Source organism: Xylocopa sonorina, chromosome 7 (genome assembly GCF_050948175.1).
Source record: "Xylocopa sonorina isolate GNS202 chromosome 7, iyXylSono1_principal, whole genome shotgun sequence".
NCBI classification, from domain to species: Eukaryota; Metazoa; Arthropoda; class Insecta; order Hymenoptera; family Apidae; genus Xylocopa; species Xylocopa sonorina.
Window position 1 is genome coordinate 7,903,791 of NC_135199.1, and position 19,061 is coordinate 7,922,851.

The 19,061-nt window shown below is 47.9% G+C and overlaps 1 protein-coding gene across 10 annotated transcripts in view; it reads right to left on the reverse strand.

The window, feature by feature from the left end:
- LOC143425524 (uncharacterized) overlaps positions 1-19,061 on the reverse strand; it is a 268,189-nt gene that overhangs the window by 125,388 nt on the left and 123,740 nt on the right. The window lies entirely within an intron of this gene.

Below are 19,061 nucleotides of genomic sequence, written 5' to 3' on the forward strand. Positions count from 1 at the left end.
CAGAGGTGGGGTCCTGAAAGGACGAAGAAAGAGGAACGGACGGAGCACGCCGCGAGGGAGAGCCCAGACAGGGTTAAAGTCCCCGCGACGAGGAGAACTCTGGGGCAGCGGCGTAACCGCCGGTTGATAAATTACTGTATTTTTCGATACCCCCCCGGGAAAAGGAAGAGGCTGGGCGTCGAATATGAGTGGCGCCCTTAATGGAATCCGACGGATTACACTGTGGAGAGGAGCGATCTCTCTTGGACCGTGGTATCCCGCTGTTTCTTTTTTTATCGAGTATAATCTCAATTTGGCAAGGATCTACGTAGCCAGCGTTTTGCTTTTCCCTCCGTTCCATCCTTTTTTCTTTCCTCCTTCTTGCCTCGCTTTTTCGTTTGCCTCTGGGCAACGATCGCGCCTCGACTCTCTCTCTAACGGATCAACGTATCGTTTCGCTCTCGTCGACTTTGATTCTTCGAGGTTCACAATGGCCATTTAATTGACACGCGTCAGAAGAATTTTTTTGCTCAGTGGATTCATGGGGAATAGCACGGGGGAGAATCGTATCCCGTTAACAAAAGTCTCGAATTAATTTCAGGTAGAGGAGGGTCGAACGAATACCGCTAATGAGGGTTAGATCCTTATCCAGAGTCTACGCTACCTCCAAACGACCACTCGAACCTGCCTTGATGTTTCTGAGAAAAGTTAAAGGAGAAAGTGTAGTAGATACGAGAGTCCTTTTCGATCGAATACAACGCGTCTATCTGATCTACATTAAAATGAAAATGAAGGAACAACAATTCGCACTCGCCTCAATTCGCTTCCACTGAAGACAAAATCTTCGAGGAACCATTAACGAATGAACGATGCGCCCTCACAGAACGCCCCAAAAAAAGCCACGCGAAGCAAGTTTCTCAACGAAGCCAAAGAGTAGTAAGCTATTTGGCGAACGAACAGGAGCCATCCCTTTACATAAAAATAAAAATGAAGAAACAACGATTCTCACTCGCCTGAATTCGATTCCACTGAAACAAGACAAAATCTTCGAGGAACCATTAACAAATGAACGATGCGCCCTCACAAAACACCCCAAAAAAAGCCACGCGAATCAAGTTTCTCAGCGGAGCCAAAGACTAAGCTGTTTGGCGAGCGAACGGGAGCCATCCCTTGGTCGCACGATGTCACGAGGTAGCCTAAAGAAGACAGAAACGAGGAGGAGCTATTAGGGCGACGCATCGCTTATCCACGGAGGGATCTCCGTTGGGTGCTCGCGTCGGGGTGGCGTTCGCCGCATTGTTCGTCCTCGTCGACGTCGATGACGGCGAGCCTTATCTCAGTGGACGCGCGTGACTGGTCCCTGACAGAAGGCGAGGGGGTTGCTTTCGTACCGCGATCCGAAAACGCAGAAACCTTTCGAGCAACGCTTCTCTCAGCGTTGCTCGAGATCGCTCGGATAGCTAGGTTGAAGAGGAACGAAAGACGAAAAAGAACCGTGTAAAACTTGCTACGAGTTATCGCAGCCGTTGTACGAGTTAAACGCGAGGTCCTAGCGTAACGAGGGAAGACGTTAACCGCGAGAATTACGAGCGGCTATGTCCGACCTTAAAACTTGAAACAGGACCGTAATCAGCTGACTGAATCGCGTTCTTGTCAGAGTTGCACAATTTTTCTCCTCTATCCTCTATATAAAAGAATTACAATTAGACAGTTTCGAAGCTGCAATCCGGCAGCATTAGTTACGTAGAATGTAAAGTTGCGTGTCTGACAGCCGTCTCCGTAGCCGTCCAATAATTTCTGCCCGTTCAATGAACCCCGACGAACCCCGTGAAAAACGTAAAACATGAAAACTGCAGGAGCGGAAGGGCGAGGTAGGAGCGGGAAACAAATAACGAGAGAAAAAAGAGTGGAAGATGCGGTGTCGGATCTCGGGGAGATAAGAAGGCGCGAAGGATGAGGTGCGAGAGCAAAGTGGATCGCAGGAAACGGTGGATGGAAACGGCGAAGGGGGGGGGTTGGGCGAGAGCGTCGTCTGATAACGGTTCCCGTCTCGCCGACAACCGGCGCCGGTCGCACGGCGTATAAAACACCCTCGCGCCTCGTCGCCGGGACGTCGATGCATCGATGCTGCGACTGCAATTTACAGGAACGCCGGGGCGAGTCGATGCCAGGTTTCCGTGCTCTCTGAATGGCGGTCCCAGCGCACACAGTCCCTGTCCACGAGCGGTTTCACGATCGACGCGCTGTGGAACGCGTGGTTGCGAAGGAGGCCAGCTCGACGATAAGCAATGACGAACCAGGGACGATGGAACCTTGGGATATTTTAGAAATTGCAATACGTCGATCGATTTACATTTCTCAAGTTCGAGCGCATTTTTAACTGGATCGATGCAACCTCTTGAGAATAGAAATTTTCAAAAAACGACTCGATGTTGACTGATCCTTCGAACTTTACTTCATCTGCGACCGCTCAGTCCCTGTCAAGCAATGACGGACCAGGGACGATGGAACTTTGGGATATTTTAGAGATTTCAATACGTCGATCGATTGACATTTCTCAAGTTCGAGTGTGTCTTCAGCTGGAGCGATACAACCTCGTGTCGATGTTGACTGATCCTTCGAACTTAACTGCATCAACGATCACTGAAGATCGAGCGTGAATCGACTCCAAAGTATATTATTCATCGGACGAAACCGGCGATTCTAAAGGATCGCTCGCCGCGACGCTTGCACGTTTCGCTTGGACGTCGAAGTAGCCAATTAAAATCTCTTTGGAGTCTTTTTTAGGGCGGCTCGCCAGCATCAAGGAGGGGCGGGCTAATGAATTCTGGCAGAGGGTGTCGGGACGTAAAGCCGGTTTCCAGCGTAAACGCGCGGGACCAGACATCGAAGAGAGAAGGACGGCGTTGCTAGAGACGAGGAGAACGGTCGAAAGGATGAGAAAGAGCGAGAGAGAGAGAGAGAGAGAGAGAGAGAGGGGTGGAGCAGCGAGGGAGGGAAAGGTGCTGGTACAGGGATTCCTGGTGTACGGTACACCCGGCAGACAGGATCGATGCTTCCTGTCTGCTCGAGAGCCTTTAAGCAACGAGTCATCGACTGGCTGCGCGTTTGTCAAAGCGATGAACTGGAAATTTTCGCACTTGCGTTTTAAGGTCGACGTTGTTGCGCGCAGGAGTGGGCCCTCTCGCGTACTCTCTCGCGTCGCGCTGAATCGCCATGAAACGATGCTAGGAGGAGAAAGCACTTGAACCGATTGCCAATCGATCGATCTTTCCGCCACTAGGAGCAGCACTTTTACATGTGCCGTTGTGATTGAATTCGAAAGTAGCTGCTCGATGAACGTTGAGCTCGGTAATTCGAGGAAAAGGGGTAGTTTTTTGCCTCATCGATTATAATACGATCGCGTGGAGCAATAATTTAAATTCAACAAACACGGTAACTATAGTTGTGGTGTCTGATGAGAACAACGCTCATGGGAGATTTACCAATGTCTGACAGTGTACATCGTTAGACGCAATCTACTTCGACCCTCGAACTCGAATTCGCGTCGCTGTTTCCCTTATTTCTCTCCTTTATCTGTGAAATTTCAAACGACAATCGATCAATTTCGATATTAACGGCAAATTAGTGATGCAACGGCACAGTCGAAGAGCAAACTGAACGGTATAAATTACAATTTGATCGAACGCCCTTTGACAGAACGGTGATGTTTGAACGATCGGAATTGCTCGAAATTTCAACGAGTTCGAGGTCCCCTGTTCGAAGGTAGAAAATGAGACAACTGTTAGTTACCCAGGAGAGCGAAACCAGGGAATTTGTAGAGGGGATCGAAGGTTGGAGGAGCCACGGTCGAGGGGGTTGATTTATGGAAATTCGTCGGTTCGGCTGAAAGCACGCCGTGGCTTGTTGCGAGCAAAGAGAGCTGGGGGTGGTCGCGAAAAACATCGACGAAACGAGGGCCTGCGCGAGGCGATCTTTGATCTCCGATTTCGAGGGCAGAACGAGGCGCGAATCGCCCACCCCTCCCGCACCCGTATTGTTAGAGACGGGTAGCGCTTGTTGATACACTTTCATCGGAGATTATCTGCATTCTGAACGCGTTGCCGCGAGATCAAAGGTGACGCATTGTTTTCCACGATTTGTTAAGCGAAGTGGGCCCCATTATCGGTATTGGTGAGCAAATTTACGAACGCGATCTGTCGTGTTACTCGATAGACGTTTGCGAAGTGTTGCAAGCATTTTATGCAATCGTAACAGAATTGTTCGAGTATCAGTTACGATGGTTGTTTAAAAGACAAGAAACGGTGGTGGAACGTGAATATTTCTGTCACTTCGCAGTACAAAATCGATGCTTTCTAATCACGAAACGATCCAACGGTCGATTGCTATTTTTTGTCGCACGGTCACCCCCGAATGGCACGCTTTCCAATGGCCAGCCTCTCCGAGAGATTACCGTGAATCAAGAGACGAAACCTTTCCCACTTCAATCCCACATAGAATCGAGTCGTTTCCAGGAATGCCCTCCTATTCCCGCAGAAACGTATCTCACGAGGGACAGGGCAATTTTCGCGTCTTCTTTGGGACACCCCAGGCCACGCGAGAAGGGCCCTACAGCGTCAATTAGAATATAATGGCGCCTCTTCTGTTCCCTTTGGTAGCCGCGCCTTTGTGACAGATCAGGATGATGCAGACCCGCGGCTCGCCCGTCCTCCGCCTAAAGTGTCCAGAGAGCCCTGTACGTGTCTCCATAAATGTTAATTAACAATGATTACGGGGCGCCCTTCCTGTTTAACGTTCCTGCCGCGCCACGGTCTCTCTAGATGCTATTGGCGCAGCCTGCCGTGTGTCTGACGCTGTTAGGCACCGTTCTGTGTCAACGCGGACGAGTGTAACCATGAGAGATTGCGCGAAATTCGGCTGGAATCCTCTCCGGCAATTTCATACATCATCCAACCCCCCGCGCTTTTCGACGCTACGCGTTTCTCGTTTTCGCGCGCTTCGTCCCAAAACCTGGCTAATTTGAATTAATTCTATCATCGAATCGCAGAGTCTCAACGCGTCGAAGCTGAAAATCTCAGAGTTTACGTTCTTCGTTTTTCTTTTGCGTGACTTCATCGATATTCGTTCGACTCAATCGTCCGCTCGATATGCAGAATCAGAGTCGCAAAAAATATATTCGTCAGCCGTCTTAGATTTGGGAAGTTCGCGAACGGTTAAATTCATCGCATACCGAATTGTCTCCGCTCGCACGATCGACGGCGCATGTACAAGCGGTATTTAACACCTATTTTCCACGGAGTTCTCGGCTTACCTGGCTGGCCGATCGTAATCGAGCGGCTTGTTTCGCGAAACACGACTCCGCGTCCGATGGAACACGCGTTTATTCAGCCGATGGAAGCATTGTACGGGATTAGTCAGCGTTCGTGCCTAGCTCTTCTTGTTGGCCCCAGCCAGACAGCCGTGTATACACCCGTAACGCCGCCTAATTGATTTCGTAACGGCACTTTCGCTGATTCGCGGGAGATCGCTTTCGCGTTTATCTCGTTACACGGATTCCGGATTTTTCCTAATAACCCTAATGGTTACCGGATCGGTATCTCGGTGTCGGTTACCATCGAGACCCGTTGCATAATTCCGCGCGCGAGCACTTCTAACCACCCTCTCGATTAACTCGATACGTCCCTCGCCAGGAGAAAAGCGAGCGCGTTTTGTCGCGACATTAAACGCTCGCCAAGGAATTCTACACGCTCATATACATCTGTATAGAACCAACAATATTTTCGATCGAATTCGTTGCTTCGCAAAAGAATCGCTTTTCATTACCCCAGCGCGGAATTAGCGAGCCGTTCTCCAAGCGACCGTTTCGAAATTCGCAGTAACCAACAACCAGGCCAGCTAGGCCAGCAGGAGCGGTCGTAATTAGTCGACCCTTTGAGGTTTCAGACCCTCTTTCCAGCGTCGATATTAGTAGTATAGCGCGCGAGAATCGCTGCTCCGCCACCCCCGTTGCCTCTTCTTTGCGCGTGGGGGCGCGGACCAACGGGAAGGGTGGGACCAGCACGACGGAAACAACGCGACCGAGTTTGTTGCCGCGTGCCTCGACGAAAACCGCTCCAAACTTGCCAAACTATTATTGGTATATTCAAATGTAACTCCTGCTGGAATGTATCCACGGGACCCTAGCCACCCTTCCGCTCGACGACGCGTTCCGCTGCGAATACACGACGAAACTTTGCATTAATATTCCTCGACGAATAATAATTGTTCATGAATAATAATTATTGGGATCATTCTGAGGAAGGATTGGGGAAAACTTTTACTTTTAGAGTTTATTTTTTTTTTATAGATAGTTCTCTTTCTGAGATAGGAATTCAAGTATGTTTCGCAGAGAAGATCTAATTTGTGATTTTTTTTTTATAGATAGTTCTCTGTCTGAGATTGCAATTCGATTGTGTTTCGCAGAGAAGATCTAATTTGTGATTTTTTTTTAAATAGTTTTCTGTCTGAGATTGGAATTCGATTATGTTTCGCAGAGAAGATTTAATTTGTGACAAAAGTTACTCTTGAAGATGTCCTGGCAAGCCTACTTTGCATTAATATTCCTCGACGAATAATAATTATTGGGATCATTCTGAGGAAGGATTGGGGAATACTTTTGGAAAGAGTTCTTTCTTTTTCTAGATAGTTCCCTCTCTGAGATTGGAATTTAATGTCTCGCAGAGAAGATCTAATTTGTGAGAAAAGTTACTCTCGAAGATGTCCTGGCAAGCCTACTTACCAACATAGTCTTCCGCGAACGCCTTGAATAGAGAAATCGGGACTCGAGCGTTAGAAATAGATCGGTCTTCGAAATCGGAACTAGAACATTCAGACCGTGACTCAGTGCGGTCCGACTTCTAAAACTGACCCTGCGTCCGATACCGACTTCCTGCTCGAAATACACGTTATCCGTGATTTACATCGCCGCGCGACATCTGCGTCGTTGGTGTTCGTCGACGTACAGAATTTAATTAGACTCGAGCAATCGAAGATAGCCAGATTCCAGGGGGTTAAAAATGGTCAGTGGAGACGCGATAAATCAACAACCACGGTGCGCCATTATCGAACAAAGTAGAACATCGTGTTACTCGTGTTATCTCTGATCACGCCACAACCGATTAACGATTCGCTGCGGCGGTTTTTCCGTTGGAAAAGGCCCCGCTAATCGGTGGCTAGCGAAGCGACGGAAATGGCTACCGTCGACGGACGCGAACGACGCACCAGGCTAATTTATGCGCCGCCGTTTTAGCGCAAATTGCTCCCTTCCAGCGGAAAGTATGGGCCAAGGAAATTGCTCGTCGTTTCACGCCGACATAATCCTCGCGTCGCCGTGGAATTACCCCTGGACAGGACGGTGATGAAAATCGGCTGATTATAGGACAACGAAATTTTCAAATGCTCGCCAGCAGCGAGCGGAAAACCGAGCCGCTGCCCGCGCGGCGGTCGCGCGTAACACGGGATTTCCCTCTCGAGCGATTAGATCTAACCCGCAATCAAACGGACGTGAATTATTTTCCAGTCGCGTCGGGAGACCCTGGCATTTTCAACCGTGCGATTTCAATTGCCAACAATTACTCCGCGAGCTCGCCAGAGCGACTGTTTCATCCGAGCGCGCGGTATCTGCGATTATTGGCGAACTTTCTGCTTCGATTTTGCAACTATTCGTTTCGCGATTTCTACCTGATTACGATCATCGATGGAAATCATCGTAGAATAATGGGGTTTTTTTGGAAATATAAAAATGATTACGTTTGAATAAGATTCACTAATTTTTGGTACTCTCTGTCTGAGTAAGCAAGCTAAGGGTTTGTGATGTATATATCGCAAAAATTAGTGGATCACTGTGTTAGATTGCGCCCGCACGCGTGCCTCTACACACATCAGCTATTATTAGCCGACCACCTGTGCGACCCGAGGCAATTGCTCTCGTACAATCGACCGTGTGTACCGTGCGGGCCTGGAAAGTTGGCAGGCGGAAGGAATGCGGGTTTGATTGGTTACGCAGCCCCTGTAAGCCCGCCTATTCCGATCTGACTGCATCCACGGATCATCCCAAAAACATTCGACACGACGTCTCGTTAGTAGATGAAATTACTTCTGTTCTTAATACTGTCCAAGCTTCCAGTTCTTCGCTGTACCCAATCGTAACAGAAAGCATCTGATAAATTCATTCTCAGACATTAATCTTCAGTATTCTAACGTTTCTGTGACAGAATTTAGTTGCAAATGTACGAAAGTGTACACATTTCTCCAGTTGAAATTAAGGACCATTCTCAGACGGCCATTAATCTTGGTGCTTAAGTACGATAAATAGAGAACTGACGAAGGAGGTGCTCGCAGAGCATCGACGATTCGATGCTTCATCGACTATCTCGCACGATTTATTTACTAGTTCTCAACGACAGAACGCTAAACCAGAGCGAGACGAAATTCGCAACGAAGTTACCGCGACGCAACGACCGTGAATATCTCGCTGCTGGAAAAATCGATCCGTATCAGGCAACCTGTTCTCCACGAGCGTCCATAAATTTTCTCGACCAACTCTACGCGGATCTGCGCTCCGCGTCTTGATTAAAAAAGAGATCTCGTCGGGGGTTAATTCGTGAAACTATCTGATCGTACATCACAGGTATCAGCAAACTCTAAACAAGTTCGTACGCGATGATCGATTTCGAGCCGCGATGAATTAAGATAATACTGAATTACAATATCGCGTCTACGAAACGGGAGCTACGGAACGGTTAGATAGACACGTTTGGATAAGCAGATGCATTATCGTGCTTCACTGCTTCGATACTGAAGCGACGATGCTTCAGTCTGCTATAGAAACGAAAGAGAGAAGAAGGAATGAAAAGAGAGGGGAAGAACGTTTCGTCCTGGGCCTGCTAGTGGACTCGTCAGGCCCTGCCTTAGACGCTGGGATATTAGGGACAGGTCAGAACTTCTATATATTGCAAAGGGATAGGAAAGGAAAGTTTCAGGTTCAGAAAAGTGTAGGCAGTGCTGTTTTTCATCATTTTCATTTCATTTTCAAATCATTCTTCACGAGTAGTGTCTTTCGATGATAACAGGACTCGAAATGAAACGTTCAGAGGCCACGGTTAATTATCCAGTCCCCGCGCGTCTATTTAGTCGGAACAGTGGCTCGTTAGGATCGCGATTAAACCGATCGATCGCGTAACGATCGTCTTGGAACGAAGCGGTGCCGGCGGGCGTCGTAGCATCGGTTCGAGCGTACGTTTCATCCGATTCGATGCAAATTCGAACGTGAAACTCCGCGGGAGGGCGAGCGAGCGTTCCCCGCGGCGTTGCCAGCGACAGGAATGGCGATAGACCGGCGAGTAATTAGGCTAATCAATCGGATCGCGTACACGTGTACCCGGGGCTGATACGTCGGCGCATGACGTGGATTCATGACCATCGTCACGGACTTCAAAGGGTCCACCAGCGGGACGATGGATGGCCGCTGGCAAGCGGTTGAAATCACTTCGACGACTCTATGGTAACCTCGAGAAATCGGCTGATCGTTTGTCCTTTCCTCTGAACCCTGTTTTCATCGCGCGATTCGCATCCCTCGCGTCTAACGGGGATAGAATTTTCTTTCTCGTTCCATGTTCGAAGTCAGAATTGATAAATTCTCGATAGTTCGATAAGAAGATTTGAAGAATCAAAAGAACGAGATTGTTTGTTATCCACTCGATGAGAAGAATATTCTTTTCGACAAAAGAACTATGGAACTAAATACAGGAAGATGCAATGCGAAAGTAGCTACAATCTAGCTAGTCATACACGACACGATTTAAAAAATTTAATTATAGCTTGTCTATTTCTCACTACCGTCTTCGATGTGAATACATATACGACATTCCATGTTCGAAGTCAGAACTGATAAATTCTCGATAGTTTGATAAGGAGGTTTAGAAGAATCAAAAGAACGACATTGTTTGTTATCTTCGCGATGAGAAGAATATTCTTTTTGACAGAAGAACTATGGAACTAAATACAGAAAGATGCAATGCGAGAGTAGCTACAACCTAGCTAGTCATACAGGGCACGATCTCGGAAATTTAATTATAGCTTGTCTAGTAATTAAAGAGACATAGCCGTACGCGAGGCACACGGGAAAATCGTGCCTGGTATATATCGTTTTCCACGTGAAATATGCCGGAGATGAGCGTGATGGGAACCGTAGTGACGAACTTCAAAGGATGCCGCGTCCGAATCCCTTGTTTGCCGGAAACGATAGGCACACAGAGAGAGAGAGTGACGCTGTCGACGAGCCAGAGGGTGACGCACCCGTCGCGTTGCACTGGCGAACGTAATTTCGCTAATAAACGGGTAAATCGCGGCGTTACCTGTCCCGCATTCGAAACGAGCAGGAAAAGTTCGCGTCGCGATGCAAACGGATCCGTTTCCATCGCGTTCCAATCGTTTTATTCCACTTCGAGCGTTCTCCACCCCTTCGATCGTGAGTTACAATCTGGAAACTGAAATTAACCCTTCGCATTCGAGAGCCGCTCCTCGTCGCCAGTCTGACACCCTTTCCAAGGGTTCAGCGAAGGATACGAAGGATTTCAAGACTCACTTTCCCTAATCCCATTCGCTACCATCGCAACTACCCCTGTTTACCTCGAGGATCGAAAAAAAAAACCACCCTTCCGACTACTCCCTGCCCGCGAAATTGGTAGCTGCTCTACATTAAAGGCTGATTAGAAGCCAGGAGGAGATACGATCGCGGGGCAGAACGAAAGTGGCGGGCACGCCTAATTTAATTCCCAGTTCGATACGAAACGGAGCGGACGCGGTTCGTTAGACGTAACACGCGCGCTGATTATCGTTCGTTTCGTTCGCGAAATGGCCACCAGACAGTACGATAATGGGACAGAGATAGCCGTGCAGGGTGGGTGTCGTCGGCTGTAGATAACATTCCACGGGTTTCAGGTGGCACCCGCGAGCTGGGCCCTGTTAACGTGTCAACTGACGATTAAACTGTTGGTACTTGAAAATATTTCTCCCACGCGTCCATCCGTGAATGTTCGATCATTATTTCGGATAGCGTCGAGGGCTGTGCTGTGAAATTTAATCGCAGATGCACGGCTGAATCCGCTCGAACAAGTGCAGAGGCCGTTTCGAACGAGCCACTAAGTAGAACAGCGTGTCTCGAGCGACGCGTGCAGAGAACTTGAGGACCTCGCGCGTTCGCCAGCGGTCTGACCTTGATGCGAGAGACTGCGCGAGGTTCACTGAGAATTCTTGGGATTAATTTGTTTCGCTCAAGCAATTTGCGATATTGCATTATAGAATGTTGTATATTACGATGTTAATAATTCCTCGAAGAGAATTTTTCCATCCACGAGATATGTTTGATAGAAAAATTCTGGTCCCAACGAAAGAATCCGAGGGATCATCGACGCGCGGTTATACTCGGCGCATAAAGACAGCGAAATCATGTCCAATTAGCACGATACGTGTGACGGTTCGATTTAATTGAAATTCGCCGGCAAGGGTGTGCGTGGCGACTTACTCGCGGCAGCCTCGAGCAACTCGCATCGTGCGCCGTTAATTAATGCGCGACGCAGGCGCGTGCAATCGCGAGGGTTCGCTCGCGACTTATCACAAATCCCTAATTAACGAGGGAACTATAGGGCCAGTCGATAATCCGCCGTTTAATGGTCGAAACTACCATTCCCGCCTGCGATATAAGATCAAAGTCGACGGAACTTCAAAGAGAGCCCTGGAAAGTGCGCCTGGAGGGGTGGTCCCGTTGCGACGCTCTGAGCCGTGAGATTTCAGACGATTTTTTTTTCCCACCGGGAATTCCATGAATACCGACGCGTATCGCCAATTTTTCACCCTGTATGGTTTCGCGCTGCGACTCCAGCAGAGGGTGAGGAACTCCTCGCACACGTTTCGCAATCTACTCGAGCCTTCCACTCGGTTCTTTCAAAGCTACACAAATCGCGCGAAAATTGGGTTCTACTTTAACAGGACACTGTAACAAGTACATCGAGTATTCTGTTTTCTCTCATTTTCGATCATTTTCAAAGCAGTTCCGTCACCTTCGAACGACTGGCGTTTATTTTAACGAACCGCACGACATCAACCCCTTGTATTTAAAAAACAAACTGATCCCATTCCCGCTGACAACAGCTCGAATTGGCCACCGAATAATCCCCGATTGTTGTTCGTTTCGGACGTTAATTAACCTTGCGGTGCTCGTGGTGAACAATGGCGGCGTCTTCCAGGCGCAACGTCGCCGCGAAATACATCGTTAGACGGTATTAAAAGAAAAGCTCGTCGGACGAGTGCCCGGGCACGCTAATTGCAATAACAATAGGCCGCTTTGAAACTTTCTCCTCGGTCGAGAGCGTGTCCCGAACCTCGAGGGGCCTCTAATTAACGAGTACACGTACCGGCTCGTGCGGCCTCCTCATTCATAAAATTCGTCCGCCATTCATAGGAGGGGGCCCCCGCGCGCGGCAGACGAACGGGCCCCGGACGTCGTCGTCCTCGCCAATTTCTTCGACGTGAATGAGTACGAACGTGAATGGAACGGTGAACTTGATCGACGTGCATAGATACTGTTACCTCGACTCTAAAAATAGCGCACCATTTCGTTGCGTACGCCAGCCTTTTCTTTCTTTTTTTTTTTTTTTTTCTTCTTACCTTGTTAACATTCAACGCGAAAGGTGATCGTGAAGATGTAGAAACGATCGTGCGTGTCTCTGTGGAATCGAGGTACTATCGGTGCTTTGCAACGTCCTCTCTCTTTTTCTCATTCTTCACGCGCGGACAGACGATTTCTGTTTTCAGAACGTTAAATTAATTGAAAACGTCGCATAGAATTCTGCAATCGAGGAGAGGATATTAAATTTCATTGTTACGCGGAAATTTCGATTTAAACAGGAACAATCCCCGTTGCCACAATAACCCCCGTGTCAGAGTCCATCGACGTCGCGGCGGACAGCTGCACCCGGCCATACAACTTTGACACGGGGATGCAATCGCATCGACAGCGATTATTGCTCCCGTCGTTCAAGCGACGCTTTCTCCCGTGGAGGACACAATATGAGAGTGTCCATCAGCAAGAAAATTCGGCAAAATTTCCGAGGGAGAACCGCGCCCTTCGTCTCGACCCACCCCCCGCTGTATCGTCGAACCGTGCTATTCTGTTCGATTTCGCCCCGTTAAGCGTGCACGCCCTGGGAAACAGAGGGTCTCCCGACTTTCACGCCCTTTCACGGAATCAGTGTCCGTCTGACGTTAAGAGACACGCGTTAACTGTAGTTTTTCACGAATTTTTCACGAGTTTCGCGCCATAGCTACTTATTACGTACGGTTCAGCTTCTTCGCTAAGGTTTCATGTCTCCTACGGGCCTTTTAAAATCTTATACGCCTCGCGATAACCACGAGTCCCAAGAAAATCCCTTCGATTAATGATCCTGCAGATAACCCAAACCAGGGTCAACGTCACTCGTATATGGGCGGTCTTATCGCGGATACCACCGAACCCTGTCGACGCTGGACCACCTTTAGGGGTTGAAAATTTGTCCCAGAAGACTATCACTTTTCTGAAACACTGTGCGTTGCTCGACCAACGTTCGTACGTTTTTCATACAATTCCTTCGTTACACAATTTACTTCCATAATTATTCTACAAAAATTGTACTCTCATTTCATACAATATTATCATCAGCATTAGAAAAAAATATAAAAAATCTGTTCCATATGAAAAGTTCATAAGACGATACTAAAACTATTCTTTGTCACGTATCGAACTCTCAATTAACTCGTCAGAGATTCCTGCACCGTAAGTGGAATTCTTTTCTTCACGTTTCCATCCGTGAGCGAAGCAATCGGATCGATCGGTCAAGTAAACACGAAAGAAACGAGAATATTTCTTCTCCCCGAGGCGGACGGGGCCGCTTTGTACGGCGATTGCCACGGTCTTAAGGATCCGCCTCGCTTTGATCGCTCGTTGCCTTTTCTTCTCTGCTGCAGCGTCGCGAACTCGGCTCGCGCCTTCCGCGCGAGCGGACAGCTGAGCCGCGTTACGCCTCCGTTTCTCCCGTTAACGCCTCGTGGAAACAAAAGAGCGACGAGGAGAAAGTTGCGAGCGACGCCGATCGGCTCCGTCTGTTTCTTCGTTCGAGCGAACGCGGGGCGAGAGCGGTTGGAGAACGTTGGAAAAACTTCCTCCGCGCTCGGTTACGGCGATCTCACCGCGAACTCCATCGACTCTGGTCGCGAATCGACCTCGCCAAATTACCGCCAGATACCCCGCTAATTTCGTTTCCCGTCGATGGCTACGATTGCTAACTTCCGGGAACTACGCGAGGAACGAGAAAGTGGACGAAACGAACGTTCTCCTCTGCGAGAAGTCAGTTCTGGTTCGCCAATTATCGATTCGTTGGTTCGAATATTGTTTCGAAGGGAAAGATCAGCGGCTTTGTTGATAATTAGCTATTTTTTTATATTTTGTTAAGTAAATTACAGAGAACAGTGGAGGGAACACGCGAAGTGGCATGGTTGTTCAGAGTGAACTTTCGTTGTACAAAAATGGGAACAAATCCCGCGCTCTATTCAGAGAGCTCAAAGCTCAAAGTGTTCAACAGTGAAACAACTAATTAAACTAATTACAGAGTAACGAAACGCAAGGCGGACGATCAAAGGTTTAATAACTCGCTGTCGAAAGAAGGAAGTTTCAGCGGATATTGAATATTCCCCGTTGGCCCTGGTGCATTTCCATGGGTCCACGCCAAAGAAACCCGAACGCGTTCCGTTGAATATGTTAATTACACCGTTCAAAGACCGGAACTAATTGGATTAGACGACGTAAAAAGTTTCCAGCCGAGAATTAACATAAATTAGAGGAGCGTTTGTCTGTTTTAGCCTGGCGGGCCGACGCGATCCGGCGGTTTTAACGCCGGTTGCCACGCTAAACGGCACCTATACAGATCCCAGCCGCAGATATCGCTATCAATTTGTTACGATCCGTGGAAAAGATTTTATCGTTATCGAACAGGCTCGCGCGTTTCCTTCGGATATTTACGTTTCCGAATCAGCAGCCGGTTTTATTTAATTTCCCTGGCAACAGTCCCGCGAAAAATGGTAATCTCCGCGCCCGCTCGAATCGAACGCTGTGCATTTAGGAAATTAAATTCTTCTATCAACGTAATTCCACCCTGTCTGTCTGCTCGCGAAATTTCCGCTCTCCATTTCGACGCATTCGATGTACGAATATTTGTCGCGCGAAGAGAGTCATCAAACGAGAGTACCATTTTGTCCATTATACATATGGAGAAATGAGAACGATATGAACTGGTCCTCGCGACACAGACACTCTTAATCACGTCTGTCGAGCGAGCAATCTCGAATCGGATTTCAAACGATTTTTTTAACGTTTCGAACGACGATGGCACTCGAAAAGGGACGCAGACATGGATAAGAGGAGTGAGAGCAGTCTTCGCGCGCTTTCTCATGGTTCGTGCACGGCTGAAAAGCCTAACAACAGCTGTTCACGACAAAAGCTGCGTCACGAAGTTTCACTTGCGCAACGTGCACGGAAAGTGTCGCGTATAGGGGACAATCCTAGGCACTGTCCGCGTTGATTTACAACTGTTCCCTCGCTCGATGAATAGAGCCTTAATCAACTCTCCTGCCGCGATTAATTATTATTCGTAATGGCGACGCACGCACACGACCGCGCGGCACCTAGACGCCGGACACGTCGATAGACGTCGACTTGTCCGGGAGCCCTCGACTCGATCGAACTATTTGTACTTTTTGCGAGACCGCTTACACTCCACTTCCAATCGTAAACTGACATTTTCATTAGCCGCGCTGGCGGGCCGCGCGCCAGCAAACTTGCGAGCAACTTATCTGCCGTTTTCGAACCACGTTGGTTTAAAGAGCTGAAGGGATGGTCTCAGCGGTTACCATTTTTCGAGGCAAAACTAAATGGTTCCCCTTCTTTCAAATACAATCAGTAAGAAAATTTGTAAGACAAAATTCCTTTTTAAATTTCAAGGAATGGTTTCAGCGGTTACCATCTTTCGAGGCAAAACTAAATGGTTCCCTTTTTCTCAAATACAAAATCTAAGAGATCGTATTCCTCGCCAAAGTCGTCGTTTCTATAATTATTAAGAAAATTTGTAAGATGAAAGTCCTTTTCAAATTTCAAGGGATAGTTTCAGCGGTTACCATCTTTCAAGGCAAAACTAAATGGTTCCCCTTTTTTCAAATATAAAATCTAAGAGATCGTATTCCTCGCCAAAGTCGTCGTTTTTATAATTATTAAGAAAATTCGTAAGACAAAATTCCTTTTCAAATTTCACATTCAATGAAACGATGCGATATAATACGCGAGATTAATTCGCATCGAGAATGAATTTTGTAATCCGTCAGAAGCGGGACGAACAGGGCTAGAGGCGAGCGGGATTATACGCGATAATTCCGCTCGTCAGAAACGCGGGCTCGTCGAGGTTCGAGTTAACGTTAGCGGTAATTACGAAATAATATAAAAGTAAACCGAAGGCACTCCAGGTGCGCGAATTTCGGCTCGAGCTACGCTGTGGCGGTCTTTTATTTAACCCTGGCCGCGGGATGTAACTCGTAATTAAAATTAATTCGCTCGCCCGCGCGGAAACCTTCGGAAAAACTCTTCCGCGGGATACGCGAAAACAGCGTAAAAACTCCGTTAATTCACCGCTGTAATTCACTAATTTTCGCTACGAATTTCCGAGGGATCTCTCGCAGCGAATCTCTTGTGAATAGAGCGTTGCACGCGATCATTGAATCTTGGTTAAATCCGATCAGGACTCTTCTGACGCTACTTATCGAGTGAACGAGAAAGAAAGGAGGGAGAAGAGTGATCGAAGCATGATTAAAAACGAACTAATAAACAGAGTGGCGATTACATTAGTACAGAAATGGAATTCCAGCTAAATGGAAGGGAGTAATAATAACGGGAATAATGGTTCACGAGAACTGGAGGTCCTCTTAATACGTTCATACGCGTAGCTTAATATCAGCGTCGTAGGCTTCTGAATGTCCTGAAATGAAATTTTTCGTTGGACCACCAGTCGACGATGGCCGAATAAAATCGTAATTATGAGCCGGCTCGTTATTAGCGTGAAACGAAATTGCGCGGGGTGAGAATCGCGACTGAATGGCCAGGGCCACCCCAATTTCGCCAGCGCGCGGCTCTAAAAATTCGGCATACCTCGAATTAATCGGACGCGAGGACGTTTGATGGCACCGTGGCGAGGAGAGGCGGCTGATTAATCGCACGCGAACGCGCCGTGACGATGCCTCGACGGGGTTTAATACTTCGTCAGAAAACGTGTCACCAGGGTCCCCTCTGAAAGGTCGAGCGAGCACGTTAGAAAGGGGATTTCGTCAGAGTCTCGACCGTGTCTAAAGCTGATTTCCTCCCGTTATCTAAGGTGAATCGACGGTGCGAAGAGGTAACCAACTTCGTGACAATGTAACGTAATGAATATAGCTACCCAGGTGATCCGACGCGATTTTTAAGGCGTCGTTATTACCCGGTGCAGAAAGTGTAAATGAATAGAGTAACGTGTTAGACAGCGTTTAAGCGAGGTAATAGGTGTTTCCATCGAGCTACTTGTAAACTGATGACACTGCTGTAAGATCGCTGGAAAATACACGCTACCTTGTACGAATTCGATTAATCACTTCGTAGATTACAGTTTTATGCAATCGATGCACCAATATAATTACACAATCTAGAATTTAATTATATCCTGCTATACATCAAACATTTCTGTACCACGTGCACGAGCTAATCTGACCGCGTGTATTAAGTGTAATATATCTACTGAATTAATCACACCGTAATCCCTTCCAATTAACGTGAAATATATATTATTACACCGATATTATCATCGCGCCAAGCACGTCATCGTCAATTATCTCCCGTAAAAATGTCACTGTACGTATTACAATTGCACGCGAGCCTAAATCTCGTAACGATTAATTATTCCCATCGATTACCTCGAACAATTAACCACGGGTACCAGCAGAATCCGCGGACCCGTCCGCGCGACGAGCTTCCCAACCGTTCGCCGCGATTTTGGCCCTAAACGACGGGAAACGAACGAACGGGCCCGGACAAAGGGTCGAGTCGTTAGAATTGCCGACGACGAAGGCGCGACACGCCGCGGAGCGTCGTTAATTTCGGAATAATCGTCGCGTATCGACGCGTTCGCCTCTCGCTCCAATTTAATATGGAAATCCCGCTACGCCCTATCGAGGAAATCAATTACGTCTAATGAATACAACATGAAGGGTTAAAGGGCTCGAGAGGGGCGGAAGGTGGGACGAGGGGGGAGTTCGCGAGCACTTTTCCCTCGTATCGCGCGACGGGGGTTGAAAATTTCCGGTCGCCTCTCGATCACCGTAACGGCGCTTCCAAGATCATTCGATTAAACGTGACTACTTTGCGAATCAGCTCTGATGGAGCTTTGGTGGAATCTTCGAGCGAGTGCGCGGAAAATCGTCGCCGATTAACGTTGTTTCCGCGCCACTCAGGCAAGCTTACAATATTTGCTCGTCGAGTAAACGAGACTTAATAAATCACTGATTCTCTCTGAACGCTTGCGAGAGCCCCTTGCGTCGCTCGATCACCTTGATCTCGTTTGACATGGCCATTTTTTTTTTTTTTGTTTCCGCCACAGGGATTTTATTCTCCGCGGGTAACAAACGAAATTTCTTTCCCAACCCGGCGAAATATTTCAGCAAATAATTTCTACGCGTTCCGTGAGAATGAATCCGCGGTTCGTTGAGCTTAAGTGGAAAAATACAGCGAATGGGGTGAAACGCGGGTAGCGAAATTCGAAATTTAATGAATACGCCCTGTAAAAAGCGCAGAGAGCGTAATATAATTCTCGTGCGCTGTCAGTCGGGGGTTGAAAGGAACGTTGGCAGAGGGGTAGGGAGGGGTGGAGTGAAATTCAACGCGATATTTTAACCAGTAGCTAACGAGCTGGCCGCGATTTTAACCACGCTAGGCCCCTGTA